Source organism: Chelonia mydas, chromosome 12 (genome assembly GCF_015237465.2).
Source record: "Chelonia mydas isolate rCheMyd1 chromosome 12, rCheMyd1.pri.v2, whole genome shotgun sequence".
Lineage (NCBI taxonomy): Eukaryota > Metazoa > Chordata > Testudines > Cheloniidae > Chelonia > Chelonia mydas.
In genome coordinates, this window is record NC_051252.2 from 9920406 (window position 1) to 9936357 (window position 15952).

A 15952-nucleotide genomic window follows, 5' to 3' on the forward strand; every position below is an offset into this window, starting at 1 on the left:
TAAGTTAATCTGTCTTGGAGTGACATAAAAGTCCTTGGATGAACAAGAAAATATTTATGTGATGAGGGTTTGAAGGCAAAGGCACATTGTGATAAAGGGCTGAGAACAATTTGATGCTTGTTTACCAAAATGAAAAAGTCTTAGCTATACTGTTCTCTAAAATTTGCATTAGAGTAGCAACAGTTATGGCAACTCCACTCTGCTCAAACCGAGAAACAGGCGAGTTAACCAACAGGTGGACAGCAGTGAAGACAGGAAAAGGTAAGTAATCAGTACAGCCATGATAAAGGAGCATGAAATAAGCATGCCCTTGTTGCCGAGTCAACAGTGTGCCCTTGTTGTCAAGAAGGCCAATGGCATTTTGGGGTGTATAAGTAGGGGCATTGCCAGCAGATCGAGAGACGTGATCGTTCCCCTCTATTCGACATTGGTGAGGCCTCATCTGGAGTACTGTGTCCAGTTTTGGGCCCCACACTACAAGAAGGATGTGGAGAAATTGGAGAGAGTCCAACGAAAGGCAACAAAAATGATTAGGGGTCTGGAACACATGACTTATGAGGAGAGGCTGAGGGAACTGGGATTGTTTACTCTACGGAAGAGAAGAATGAGGGGGGATTTGATAGCTGCTTTTAACTACCTGAAAGGTGGATCCAAAGAGGATGGATCTAGACTATTCTCAGTGATAGCAGATGACAGGACAAGGAGTAATGGTCTCAAGTTGCAGTGGGGGAGATTTAGGTTGAATATTAGGAAAAACTTTTTCACTAGGAGGGTGGTGAAACACTGGAATGCATTACCTAGGGAGGTGGTGGAATCCCCTTCCTTAGAAGTTTTTAAGGTCAGGCTTGACAAAGCCCTGGCTGGGATGATTTAGTTGGGGATTGGTCCTGCTCTGGGCAGGGGGTTGGACTAGATGACCTCCAGAGGTCCCTTCCAACTCTGATATTCTATGATTCTAAGAGAGTAAGAGCACGGATAAAAGGATTTTATATTCTTTACCTTAGGCTAAACAAATTCAAATCAATGTCTTTGTCAGCACTGCTAGTAAGACTGTGAAGTGACAAGTGTTTATTAATTTTTGGAATAAAATTCCCTTCTATAATTGATTTCTATAATTCTAAAACCTAGAATTTGTACAGTATTAAGCCATGCTGACTAAAGGCATAGCTACCAAATGAGAAAGAAAGGGGATATAGTGAACTATGCTACAATGCTCATCTCTTTCCTTTCGTACTTGGGGAGGGGACAAGATGAGGATTGCAAGAGAATGAATATTGGCATGGTCAGAGTTAATATTTGGGGCTGGATCCACTGATGACTGCTTGAGCACTGACAGTGAATTTAAGTGGTTTAGTGCATATTTAGGTCTTCTAATGGGCATTTCTATTAAATGTGTTACAGCAAGCAAAACAACTGTATAGGAAGAATAAGTCTAGCTATTGAGAGAGTGAACACGTGCAGAAGCTTGGGTTAGGCACTGCACTGATATACTACTGGAGGAAAAACAAACACATTTCCTCAATTTTCTTTCACTATGTAAATTTCCCTCCCATTGGGCCAAGCTCTTAGTATTGATTTATGTTGCCACCGCTAACACATTTCTTTGCTGTGCTTAATATGAAGAACCAGAGTGCAGCCTCAGAGTCTCCTGTACAGGTCAACAGTAATAATAAAAATAACACCGTCATAATTTGTGGTGTCAATAGTTCTCCTCTTTCCCAGCCATGTTATTCGTTTAAAAGGGATGAGAAATTCTTCCCTAGTTCTAGGTTTTCTTTCCATTGTGATAAGGCCCTCACATCACATTTCTAAAATCGGAGTCTTGAAACCAATGATCACTAAGGTGAACTGGAATTCCTCTCTTTTCACACAAAACTACCATCAGCAATGAGCCTGTTTTGTTCTGGGAAGTGCAAACGAAAATCTAAATTACCCAGTCATTAGGCTGAGTTTCTTTCTATATGACAATGCCTTGCAAAATCCGACCACCACATTAAAGAGGAAATTTAGGTTCTTCCCAAAAATTACATTTCAGCCCTACTCCTTCTTCCACGCAGGTAAAAGGCTGAACTTCCATTGACTTTAGCGATAGTACAGGAGGATCTGAACCTTTACTAAGGATGTGGAACAATCCCTCTTATTTTAATTAAAAAATGGATGTCTAGAGTGCTTGGTTTGGAGGCTGCAATAAGACTCACTTTTGCAAATCTTTGTCTGATCCTTCTCTGGAGCAAAGAGCTTAGAAGTCTAAGCATCAGATCTGAATCTGTTTCTAGATTCCTTGGGACCACTGGTTAAAGTTTCAGCATCAGCTCAGTTATTCAACCTTTTGAAGCAAGGTGTGCAAGAAACTCCGTTCAGTTTTTACTGTGTGGAGGTCAGATGGATGAGACTTCAAGTCAATTCCTATTCAGAAATGCACTTAAGCATATGCTAAAACTCCTATTGACTTAAATGGGACTTCACCACATGCTTAAATGCTCTGCTGAATAAGATGCCTGAAAGCTGAAGTTCTTTCTGTTCTATGTGAACAGTAAAGATCCCATGAGAGTGTTCATAAAAGCAGGGGTTTCCCCTTCAACCAAAATTCCATCAGCTTGAATCTCCTCTCATTTACACTAGTGGAATAACTATTTAAGTCAATGGTAATACATCAGGAAAAAATTGAGAGGAGAATCTGGCCCACCAACAATGCTCCACACAAGTACGGATATAGCGACACTAGGAAGAGGGTTCAAATGAAAAATTAAAAGGAGTCCCTTTCCCTAAATAGCTGACACCAAGTCCTCTCTTTGAGAAGAGTCATATTCTCCCCATCACTCAAAAGCTAACCACACCCTTTGCTAATGTCAGGAGGCCAACATTATTCACTGGAGTTTCAGTGAGCCCTACAAGTCTCTCAGTTCTCTGGGCCGATGGAACTGCTCCAGCCTCCCAGAGTCTGACTGAGAAGTGTAAATTTTTTTTAAAATCAGCTCAACACATTTTTTCATAATCTCATAAATAACATAAAATCAGTTATTCAGTTTAAAGAAAAGTCTTATTTTGCAAGTGTCAAGCAACTGACTTACTATTTACCATCTAACGGTTGTTGGCACTTTGGGGTGGTGCTGATGGAGAAAAACTAATAAATCTGCTCTCCTGAATTTTTCCAAAAGATTTTAGGGCTTTTAAAATAATGTAATGAGACTACACAGAAAGGCATCTTTCCAGTCTGGTATGTACAAATCAAAGTAACTTAAATCCCATCCAATTATGTAATTATCCAGTAGACCAGAAGATGTGTGAAGAACCCTCTCTAATCTACTGGGTACTTAAAATGTTTTTTTAAAACCCCTGCCTAATTACATAATTACCCAGTAGGCCTGAAAGGCTCTAATCTGCAACTGTCTCCTGGGTAAATAACACACAATTGTTTGGGGCATGGGAAGAGAGGGTAGAACATGGATTTATATTCCAGTTTTCTGTCTAATGATATGTAACATTTTGGTGGGACTGATTTTGTTCCACACTAGAAACTCAATTTGAATTTAATATTTCCTCTCTTTTCTACCTCTTTAAAAATACCATACCAAACAAGTACAACTATGATAGAGACATAATTTATCACATCGATTTTCCTTGGACAAAAGCATCCTTAAATAGATCATGGTAGATCAAATGGCTCCCAGGAGGACATATGATTCCTGGTGTCAATTTTGTAAATAATATAGTCAACACCTACTGGATGACAGGACACAGTAAAGCTAACTAGAGTAGGCCTTCACACACTCAATGCAAGTCTGTTATGGACTTAAGCGTCAATAAATTGTATATTAAGTATTCTTCAAGTAAGCCATAATATGATCAATGAAAATGGCTTCACTGAGTCGATTATACAAGCATAAAGAACTCTTGCATTCAACATGATCTCAATATGCTGTTGTATAGCTATTTTTTTTAAAAAAGGAGATTTGTACAAAAATATTGTTGACTATGACTTCTGATGGCAAAAGCAAATCAATTCAGAGGAAGGGCTGAACAATACCCCTGAGACAGTAAAATATCCTCATTTTACAGAAACAAAGAGAGAAGTTAAGTGATTTCCCTGCCAGAGAATCAGTGGGAGCCAGGAACAGACAGACCCTAGATCTCCTGACTTTCAGTCCTGTACCCTAGCCACCAGAACGTGCCCCCACCCACCCATCACCTCCAAGATGCACGAAGAGCAAATGAACCAACAGAACAAAACAGGGGAAGAAATGTGAAATTTGTGCCACTCCAGCTCTCTGCAATGCTAAGAAGGAAAGGGCTCTGTATGTGTCAGCGGCAGTTTGTGGTTTTGAAAACATGAACAGTGACATCAGTAATATTTCTCCTAGTGCAGTGGTTTAAATGGAACCTGAGGCTAAGTGCATAATTCCTCATGTTGAGGGATATTACTTGGTAATCCAATGCTTTATTCACAGGGGTTGGAGGGATTAAGGAGAACTGAAGATTGTGCAAAGAAATGTATTCTTAAAGCATACAGAAGGTAAACAGCAGTTGTCTTTAGTCGTTTACTAAGTGTTTGAAGTCTTAAAAAAAGAACTTAATTTATTTCTTAAACCTGCTGGTGTGGAAGTTCTTGGTTAAAGTGATAGCAAGGCATCTGGTGAAAAGATTTCAACTAAAGATTTTTAGAATTAGTATTTTCTGTTATCTAGAGTGGCCCCAAAAGTGCACTAAAGAGAAGGTGAGGTAATATCTTTTATTGGACCAACTTCTCTTGGTGAGAGAGACAAGCTCTAGTGGTTCATTGGGTTGTTTATTTGCATGTCTTATTAATTTAACAATAGATGCACCTACTAAAAAATTAAATTAAAAATTCCCTATCTACTTGCATAGTGATTTGATGAAGAGTTAGAAGCTTTTGAAAATTTTACTGTAAATGATTTGGGAGCATACGTCCCCTTTTCAAAAGCACTTAAGTGACTTAGAAGGTTACATCAAATTGGCTTACAGTGAGTTTAGTCTCCGAACTGCCTTTTTTGAAAATGGGACTTAAGCTACTGAAATAAATAGGCCACTGGTTTGATCCACTATGGCAGGTCCTATGTGAGTCAGCTTTACCACAAAGAGAAGCATCATCTGTAACCATAATACCATTTAAGGTTTCTGAATTACCATTCTACAATCAAATTTGCATGACTGTAAAGGGTAGAATTTTAAAAAGCTCTTAAATCCCTCAAGTCAATGAGATTTAAGCTCCTAAGCAACTTGGGAGCAGTGTTCCCTCTAATTTTTCCCACCCATGTGTGGAATGAATTTTGTTATGTGCACCAATATGGTGGTGATGTGTGACATATCACCTCCATATTGGTGCACATAACAAAATTCATGTGGCGGGTTGGGACCGAGGCGTTCGGAGTGTGGGAGGGGGCTCAGGGCTGGGGCAGAGGGTTGCGGTGCAGGGAGGCGGTGAGAGCTCTGGCTGGGCGTGCGGGCTCTGGGGTGGGGCTGGGGATGAGGGGCTCAGGGCTGGGGCAGAAGGTTGGGGTGCAGGGGGGTGAGGGCTCCGGCTTAGGGTGTGGGCTCTGGGGTGGGGCTGGGGATGAGGGGTTTGGGGTGCAGTGGGGCTCCCCGAGGACTCCCCCCAGCAGCATCTGAGTTGGGGGGGGAGAGGCGCCTCTTCCCCGGCCGTGACAGGTCCAGGCCAGGCTGGGTCGGGGTGCCTGTCCCCTGGCCACGGCAGGTCCAGGCCAGGCTCGTTTAGGGCCAGGGGAGGGGCACCTGTCCCCCAGCTGCAGCAGGTCCAGGACTGGGCTGGGTCGGGACGCTGCAGCAAATCCGGGGCTTGGGGAGAGGCATCTCTCCCCGCTGCAGCCCTGAGTGCCTATGCAGCGCTTAATGGGCAGCTGCACGGCCACGCAGCTTAGAGGGAACTTAGCTTGGAAGCTTTTGGAAATTTTACTCTTGGAATCTATTGATTAACTTATAAATAAATCAGAATATAGTAACACAAAGTTTGAATACAGAATGATACACTCAGAGACCTTAAAGGTGTTAATGTTATAGACGATGTGTCTCTCTGTGGTGAAGCTGACTCACACAAACTGCCATACTGGATTAGACAAGTGGTCCATCTCATTCAATAGCCTAGCTCTGACTATGGCCAGGGCTGGCAGCTTCAGAATTGTGCTCAAGAACCCCTGCAATAGGCAGTTATGAGATAACTTTGCCTGGGGGCAGGTTTCCTACAAATTAGAGTTGTGTAAATAACTGATCTTTTGGTTCACTAGCTGTTACAAAAAACTAAAAAAACTCCCATTGTTTCAGATTGACCCAAAATAAAGAAATATCAAATTTTTCATTGAACCAAAAAAGTCTTTAAAATTTTGTTTCCAGTCTAACTAAACATTTTGGTTCAGCTTTTTAAGATGTTAATTTTAAAAAAATTAAACTAAGTAAATTTATAAAAAAATCATTTTGAATCAAAAATATTAAATGTTTTGTTTCCAGGCTGTCAGAATGAAACATTTTGATTTTTTTTGACTGAAACAATTCAGCGGATTCAACACAAATTCAAAAAATGTTTCGATCAGTCCAAATCTGCATTTTTCAGTGAAAAAAAGTTCTGGATGAAAAATTTTGTCCAGCTGTACCTTTAATCACAAGTAATTAGAGGTTGATGTATGCCCTGAAGCATGAGGATTTATATTTTACTTCCAGAATTCATCTTTATTAGGCAGGGAGAATAGAAGTTCCCAATCTACCTTCTGTATATATTACTTTTATCACAGAATCATAGGACTCAAGAGGTCACCTAATCCAGTGCCCTGGACTTATGGCATGACTAAATATTATCTACACCATCCCTGACAGGTGTTTGTCTACATCAGGGGTAGGCAACCTGCGGCCCATCAGGGCAATCTGCTGGTGGGCCGCAAGACAGTTTGTTTACATGGACCATCCGCAGGCACAGCTGCCCGCAGCTCCCAGCTCCAAAGCACTTGCAACCCCTCCCAGTTTGGTATCATCTGCAAACTTTATAAGTGTACTCTCTTTGCCATTATCTAAATCATCGATAAAGATATTGAACAGAACTTGACCCAGAACTGATCCCTGTAGGACTCCACTCAATATGCCCTGTCAGTTTGACTGTGAACCACTGATAATTACTCTCTGGGAACGGTTTTCCAACCAGTTATGCACCCACCTTACAGTAGTTCCATCTAGGTTGTATTTCCCTAGTTTGTTTATGAAAAGGTCATGCAAGACAGTATCAAAAGCCTTACTAAAGTCAAGATATACCACATCCACCGCGTCTCCTCTATCCACAAGGCTTGTTACTTTGTCAAAGAAAGCTATCAGGTTGGTTGGACATGATTTGTTCTTGATAAATCCATGCTGACGGTTATTCTTATCATGTCTCCTCTTATTCATCTCCTCTCTAAACAGTCCCAATCTTTTAAATCTGTCTTCACGAGAGTTTTTCATACCTCGAGTCATTTGCCACCTATCTCAGAACCCCCTGTATTTCTGCTATATCCTTTGTGAGACAGAGTGACTGGAACTGAATACAGTATTGCAGGCGAGGGTATATTATTAATTTGCATAATGACATTTTTGATATTATTGTCCATGACACTCTTCATGCACCCTAACAGTTTGTTTGCTTTTTTGATTGCTGCTACACATTGAGCTGATGTCTTCACTGAACTGTCCACAGTGAAGGGATACAGTGATCCGATAAATGCATTGGTAAAGGATTTAAAGAAGGTATTTGTTAAAGGAGTAGAAATGGGGGGTGGAGGATCTGGGCTCCTGTGACTGGCATGGCAGGGAGCCAGCCCCTCTCCTTTATAGCTCACCTTAACCCTCACTTGAAGGGGGGATAGTAAGGTCCAAGTAGTGGTTAGGCTGGGGACCAGGATGGCAAAGGGGGAGGGCCAGAGGTGAAAGTAAGCTGGTACGCCCCGGTACGGCGTACCGGTAAGAGCCGGTGTGCTGCACCGGGACCGGCTTTCCCAGAGGGCAATTTAAAGCCCTGGGGTAGCGGCGGCGGGGCTGCGGCAGGGATTTAAAGGGCTCTTTAAATCCCCACCTGAGCTCTGTTGTCCGAGCCCTGGGGTGGGGGGTGGAGGGGCTGTGGCAGGGATTTAAAGGGCAGGGGCGGTAGCAGTGGCTGGAGCCCCGGGGCCCTTTAAATTCCCGATGGAGCCCAGTCGCTGCTACCCCAGGGCTCGGGCAGCACGGCTCAGGTGGGGATTTAAAGGGCTCGGGGCTCCGGCAGCTGCTACCACAGTGGAGCCCCTGGGCTCTGGCAGAGCTTTAAAGGGCCTGAGCCCGGGGGTAGCGGTGGCAGCCGGGAGCCCCCAGGGCTCCTCAGTGATTTAAAGGGCCCGGGGCTCCGCTGTGGTAGCGGCAGCTGGAGCCCTGGGCCCTTTAAATCGCCCCCAAGCCCCGGGGTTCCCAGACGCCTCTGCAGCTGGTAGCTCGGGGGTGATTTAAAGGGCCCCGGACTCCCAGCCGCCACTACCGCAGCTGGAGCCCTGGCCCTTTAAATCAAGATTTAAAGGGCCAGGGATTTAAGGCCCCGACTCTTCCAGTTGAGGCCACGCCCCCTGCTCAGGACTCCAGCATACCAGTAAGTCCTCTAACTTACTTTCAGCCCTGGGGAGGGCTGACAGAAGTCCCCCAGGTATATACTGAAATGATCATGCACTGTACACTTTTACCTGCACAGTACACTCCCAGACAGTTAATAATAAAGTTGTGGCCTAATTAAACCACATCCAGGGTCTCCTGTCCTTCTGGCATTGCAAGACAACGATGCTCAGGTCTTTTTCCTGAGTTGATACTGCTAATTGAATTATCTGACAAAATTACATTATATATATTCTTATTTTTCCTTAGTATAATACTTGTATTTTGCTAATGATTCATTAGTGATGAGAGTTTCTAAAATGTAAATAAAGAGAAAATGTTAACTGAATCAATTAGTCTTAATTATTTGCTCAGCTACATTGTGAATACCATATTATACCTCAATCGTATTGTACTATTTCATTGTTCACAGATTTAAAACTGGTGAGAAAAAAGGGCACATCTCTGGAATATTTCAGTAAATATTACCTGGATTTTTTAGAGATTGTGTGTTAATTCTAGACAAAGAGTTTCTTCTTATTAACCCTGATGGGGGGCCAGCCAAGCAAAATTTAAGTGAGTTGCATGACATTGTGACATGGCGCAGAAGGTCACAATGCCACTTGCTCAAATTTGGCACCCTCCCCTCCCCAAACCAAGCAGCACTATGACCCCATTGTTGGAGCTGGGTTGCAATGCCTGGAATGGGGAGCTAAACCCAGCCAGCCCCACAGGACAGGAGCCACTTCAATCAGCGCAGGGCAAGGGGATTTGTGGGTCAAAGCAGGACAGTCCTGCAAAAACTGGGACTGCTGGAAGATTTGCATATGCATCACACTTATAGAAGTCTCCAAACAATAGGCTGTGACACCTTCTCAAAGACAAGGTCACAAGTATCTTTTATAATGGAAAGTGTTGAGCACCCTAAAGATAGGAGTTGCTATCTTAAATCATTACAGACCCAAAATTTTTACTGAGATCCTGTTGCCCTATATGAGAACATGACATGGTGATGCAGCTCTAGGCAGTCATCGTAGATATACTGTGAGAGAATTTCAAAAGCACCATAACTCTGCTCCTACTGAAGTCAATGAGACTTTACAGCTTTTGCAAGTTCCACTCACCACCAACTCCTGGATGCGAATTCTCACAGGGTCTATGGCACATGGTATTGAAATAAGAGTATTACTGACGCAGATGAATAAAGCTGCATACAGTCCACTTAAGGATTTGTTATGCAGGGAGGAAGGAGTGTTGTTATAGACTTGAATTTTAATATGTATTTGGCACATTTTTCATGATCTTTTAAAATGAGCTAATCCAACAATCTCCAAATGCCCTGTAACTTGAACCTATAAGCTACCGTCAGGCATAACCCATTGTAAACATGCTGTTAAAATTAACTGAGCTATCCTGTAAAAACGTATTTAAATGTGTACTCATAAGTCTTGTAGTATGCCTAGCCAGGGCTGTCAGCCAGCAAATGAAGGTCCACAGCAAAAATCCACAAATGCTCAGATCACTTTCTATTTAAATGAATTGACCCAGCACTGCATTTGGCATGCTTATTGAGGAGTTCAGTGCTATGCACTCTGCAACCTTTTATAAGAACAAAAAGGTATTGAGGACTTGGGCTGGAATTTCCAAAGGAGCCTAAAGGAATCAGGCACATCACTACTATTGAATTTGTATAAGAGCTGCGCACCTAATTCCCTGTGGCACAGCCTTGGTAGCTCAGGGTATTCGGAATGGGATACGAAGCATACCAACTTTATAGATCTAATTCAGTCCTGGGGTAACTGTCCAACTCTATTAGAGTCAGATCAGTAGGAAGAGAAAGTTACCTTCTGTTGGCTACTTAACACCTTATATAACATGAGTTGGCGGTTGCAGTTGCGTTCACTCAGCAGAGCATTTGGTTTTAATTGACATCCTTTCTGTGTCTCAGCAAGAAACTAAGCACTGAATTGGCATGGAACCTAAACTACTCTCTCACACCTAGAGGTGGGTTTCTCTATTTCCGGGTTGAGACCTATTGGTGGTCAAAATGGTGATGCTTGCACTGTGCTTTGCCTCTTGTGTGGATAGACAGGAGGCTACTACCATCTCCAGAGCTCTCAATCAGGTATTTTTATCAGTCCCAAATTCTCTACAAATTCTCAGACCAAAAACCCCCCAAACCCTATATCAAACTGGAGTTAAGGTTGAAAATACATATCACTAACTTTAAATGATAGACTGTGGTAATTAACCAGAATACAAGTATTGTATATCTATGAAATTCAGAGTTAAGATTAGATTTAAGATCCAACATGTTAATGTATGAAAATATATGTTTATAAGACAAATAATGGGAGCTAGCTGAAAAATGGGATACATTTTTCATTAAAATTGTCACTCTTTTTTCTATCAAAATTGCTAAAAATGTTCGACCAGCCCTGCAAGTAGCCTTATTTCTGCCCTGTTGCAACAGATTTATTTTAAATTTTCTGGGAATTTATTTCTGTACTCTAAATGCTGTAAATTTGGAGATGACATAATGTATCATTCAGACATAAGAGATTTAACCCTTGCTTTAAATGTAAAACTCAGCTCTAACAATGGAATCACAACCAGTGCCCCCATAATCTGGGCATTAATACTACCATTGTATCCTGTGCCCAAATGGAGCCCTATTGATTTCATTGGGGTCTGTCCATGCAAATTAGGTTGCAGTATTTAGGATCATAACAAAAAAGAAGGAAGCATGTTTCCAGGTAAAAACTGTGCAATGTCATTTTTTATTCTTTTGCTAACTGTCTCATGAAACCTGAATAAACGTCATAAGTGAGCTACATGCATTGCTTGAGAAAACTACTAATTTTCATTTGGCTGGGGACACTACCTTGAACACAGGTGCATTTGGACAATGCATGAGAACAAACATATCACTTGTTTGGGTTGTGATATTGCTTGGAGAGCTCTGCATGAGTTCCATACAAGAAAGAGAAAGGATAGAAGCATTTTCTCAGACACTAGAATGAGCAGCTGATAAGGTGTCAAAAATAACTAACTTAGCATTATCTGTAGAACTTCACAGAGTTTAGCATGGCAGAGAATGGAGGCTCTCAGTTAACCTCACTGCTGAAAAAAGAATTTTGGCCATTAATTTTACCAAAATCCTCTGCCCTATGAATGAATCTCTATAATTTAAACCTTCCAAATGGAAGTGCCTCAAAAATGCAAGCCCCAAGTTATGTGGACATGAAAACAGACATGCACACTCAACTCTTTTAGTGATGTATAAAGACCAGGGATACATACTTCATTATTAAAACCCTTATTTTGTGGGTGATGTCATTACACTTTTTCTTCCACGTGAAGTCTTTATGGGATGTCACCCAGGCTGTTCTTTAATCAGTTGAAGCATTATGATTGAGTGATGTAGGATACTCCTCTCTCAGCCCCAAGAGATGGATATCCTTCTACCACAGTACTCCCAAACCCTTCCACCCTGAAGAGCAAGAGATTGGGACTGTGATGCAAACTTCTGACTCCTGCATAGCAGTGTAGAGTATATACTCTTAGGCCAGAGAACTCAGCAAATGGCTTTTGTTAAAGCGTGTTTTATTAATGATTATTAATGATGCAGTTTTGTAAGGCATTTTGAAAATATAGTATTAAATTTGCAAAAATGGCCTATAATTTTGCGTTATCCAAGTTTGTGTGTGCCCCAGGAATTTGTACAAACAACCTGAGCAGTTAGACATCTGCCACGTGGAAACCTGCGTTTTAGGGTGCGCAGTTCTATACAAATTGAGAAGGGGATAGACCAAAAAAAATTAACCCAAAGCTACCTCTGCTCATATATTATGCTGTTGCACATAAAGTGCCTCTCAAATTCTCAGAATGCTCCTATAGTAGCACATTACAATAAATCTTAAGAAGGTTCTCGCGGTCTCTTGGACTGGCAAATGATGGAAGTAAGACTCCATAACACATATTTCTGCCAAGTGTGGAAAAACAGCAGGCATACAACTAGGAGTTTCAAGGGAGACTTGCTATTGGGCAGGACTTGGAAAAATCTCATCCACCCACTTGCTGATCTCATTGAATACCTGAAAAGTAGAACGATCTTTATTTTGAGTCCTTATTTGGTGCAGAGTGGTAGTAGGCCAACCGCAGCATGGAAGCATGTGAATCTGTGCTACTAAGCTCTGTTTATTCAATAGAACTGGAATGGGCTCTATTTACAAAATCATTTCTGGTCTGGTTTAGCCTCCTCTTTCACAGGAGCTGGTGTAACTCAATAATGGCCAAATAAATCTGATCTTTGCAGACAGGTTGTTTAATTAATCTTAGTGAAGGAAAACAATATTAACTTTGGCTGCCAGAGCCAGAATTGGAGAGAAAACTTTTCCTGTTCATATGTCACCATCTCTGCTAAAACCAACAAGAGGCCAGAATACAACATCTGCGACATACATTGTGTGTGGATTTCCCATTAAGCGGCGAGGGTATACACTCTCACATGACACCCATGACCTTCAAGCTTCTCATTAGCCAACTATGGGTCAGTTAGTGGTCATTCTCCATAGCACTGGCCTCTTTATACTGCTGAACTGGTTCTTACCACCTGGTAAGAAGTTACTGTAAGCTACAGTAAACACACGAGTCCTTGCTAATAAATAATAGTACTTCTATAGAGATTCTCATCCACTGCTTACAAAGTACGTAGGAGAAATTAATTACAATTATTCACATATAGAAAAGTTGAAAGGCAGACAGGTTGTGACTTGGCCAAGGTGTCACAGAAAGTCTGAGTCAGAGCTGGTAATGGAAATCAGGTTTCCTGACTCTCACTCCCATATCCTATCCTGATCGTGTTGCCTCTGAGCAGATAGAATTAATATTGTACTGTGGTGATCATAAAAGAGTCAGCACTTGCCAAAATGCACCACATAGTGTTCAGGCTCAGAAACAGGATGTACTGAGAATCTTTCAAGATACCCTGTTTTCATGAGTTGCAGTCCTCATGACAGATTTCCAGAGAACTATCCAACCATTGAAATTCTCATCTAAACTGAAATTTTTGAGATTCACCAAACACAGCTCACTGACCTTCCGTAAATCAGGAATTTGATTAAGATTAGGGCACTACTTCTTGCATCATGGTGTTTCAAATCTGTTCCAGTTTCTATCAGAAATGATTTTTTGTTTTGTTTTTAAACCCACTCCATCACTGTAACATTGTTAGACTGGATTGTTTTAATTCTTTCATATCCATATATGCAACAGAGAAGATATACAATAACTCCTCACTTAAAGTCGTCCTGGTTAACGTTGTTTTGTTGTTACGTTGCTAATCAATTAGAGAACATGTGCGATTAAAGTTGTGCAATGCTCCCTTATAATGTTGTTTGGCAGCCGCCTGCTTTGTCTACTGCTTGCAGAAACAGCAGCCCATTGGAGCTTGGAACCAGGGTGAACCGGCAGCCCCCCATCAGCTCCCCACTCTCCTAAGTTCCCTGTGTGGCAGCCGCCCAGCAGGCTACCAATTGCTGGCAGTTCAGCTGTCCCTCCCCCCACTGCCGTGTGCTGCTCCTGCCTTCTGCCTTGGAGCTGCTCCCGCCCTCTGCCTTGGAGCTGCTCCCGGGACCCTCTTGCTTGCGGTGCGGAGGGGCAGGGGGAGAGAGGTGCTAATGTCAGGGTGTCCCCCTCCCCCCTGCTCCTGCCCCCACTTACCCCATCTCCACAGAGTGGGGTGGGGGCGGGGAGAAACATGACAGGGCTCAGGACAGAGGGAGCTTGCTGGCAGCAGCTGCTGTCTCAACTTAAAAAGGCAATGTACTTAGAGTGGGGTCAGAGTACTTAAAGGGGCAATGCACATCTCTCTCTCTCTCACACAGGGTGTGTGTCTCTGTCTGCCATGCTGTCTCCCCTCCCTCCATCTGTGCTGCCTTGTAGAGTGTGAGGCTACATTAACAACAATGTGTTAACCCTTGAGGGCTCAGCCGAGTGCTAGTTCATCATTTAGCAGCAAGGCATTCCCTGGGAAATATCCCACCTTCTTGCACCCTCTGACTTCACTACCTCAACCAAGCTTCACAATTATCATTGCTGTGTACAGTATTAAATTGTCTGTTTAAAACTTATACTGTGTGTATATACATATATATAATATAGTCTTTTGTCTGGTGAAAAAAAATTTCCCTGAAACCTAGCCTCCCCCCCCCCTCCCATTTACATTAATTCTTATGGGGAAATTGAATTCGCTTAACATCGTTTCGCTTCAAGTCACATTTTTCAGGAACATAACTATAACGTTAAGTGAGGAGCTACTGTATAGCATAATGGATTTTTATATTCAGTCTGGTTTACCTGTACTTTGGCGGGGGAACAGAGGGATTTCTTGACATCTTTAAACAAGCTATGGCTGAATTTTGTTCAGATTTTACAAAATATTTTGCTCTTAAGCGCTGGTGCCTACAATATTTGATAGATAATCCCATCTGATTTTGATCAAGGGACACTGGAATCACAAAGTTTGGATCAGAATCCAGGACAGAACTTTCCCAAAATTAGCAGGATTCCAGAGCCAGAGTTAAGAGGCTGGGGCCTAGTGTAGTGATGAGGACCTGCTATACAGTTTGGAACAGGAACTGGATCATAAAATGTGTGACATTCACATGGGTTCAGATCCAAGGGTTTGATAAAGACCCATTTCTGGTCTTTTATACATACAAAGGGGGTAATTAGCATTTGCATATGCAGCTGCCCATTCAATTCCCCATCATAATGAAATTCTTTGATACACTATCCAGCATCAGCTTTGCTCTCAATTATTTACTTTTTATTCATGCTCCCAAAAGAGCATCCTTGAACAGTCTTTCCAGACTCTCACATCTTACAGGAAAAAATGGCTGATCGCAACATACTCCTACTTGCTCTTAAAGGTAAATTTCTTTTTCAGTTTTAAGCATAATAACTTTACAGTTTTTCAAAAGACAAAATCAGTATAGATAAAGTCTGTTCCTCTCCTTTAGGAATCCTGTTTAGAAATCCTGAAAAATTACAAAATATACGTTCCGTATGATCGGATGCTGTTAGTGCTTTAGTATAGGAAGCATTGCTCAAAAATAAAGCATCTTTGGAAATGTATTAACACTGATTGACAAGAACCAGGTTTCTGGCACTTTCCACTAAATAGCCTATAACTCTTCTGTTCTTATTGCTTGCTAACAGATACTCGCTCATGTCAGAATGTCTCTAATTGCATTACAGTGCTGCCTTTCAGTCTCAAATTTCCAGCGGTTCCTAGTCCATGTGTCCCATTGTATTTATATATATGAATGGGTGGGCGCAT

At 42.0% G+C, this 15952-nt stretch overlaps 1 protein-coding gene across 4 annotated transcripts in view; it reads right to left on the minus strand.

Annotated features, from left to right (window-relative positions):
• SMPD3 (sphingomyelin phosphodiesterase 3) overlaps positions 1-15952 on the minus strand; it is a 248517-nt gene that overhangs the window by 69174 nt on the left and 163391 nt on the right. The window lies entirely within an intron of this gene.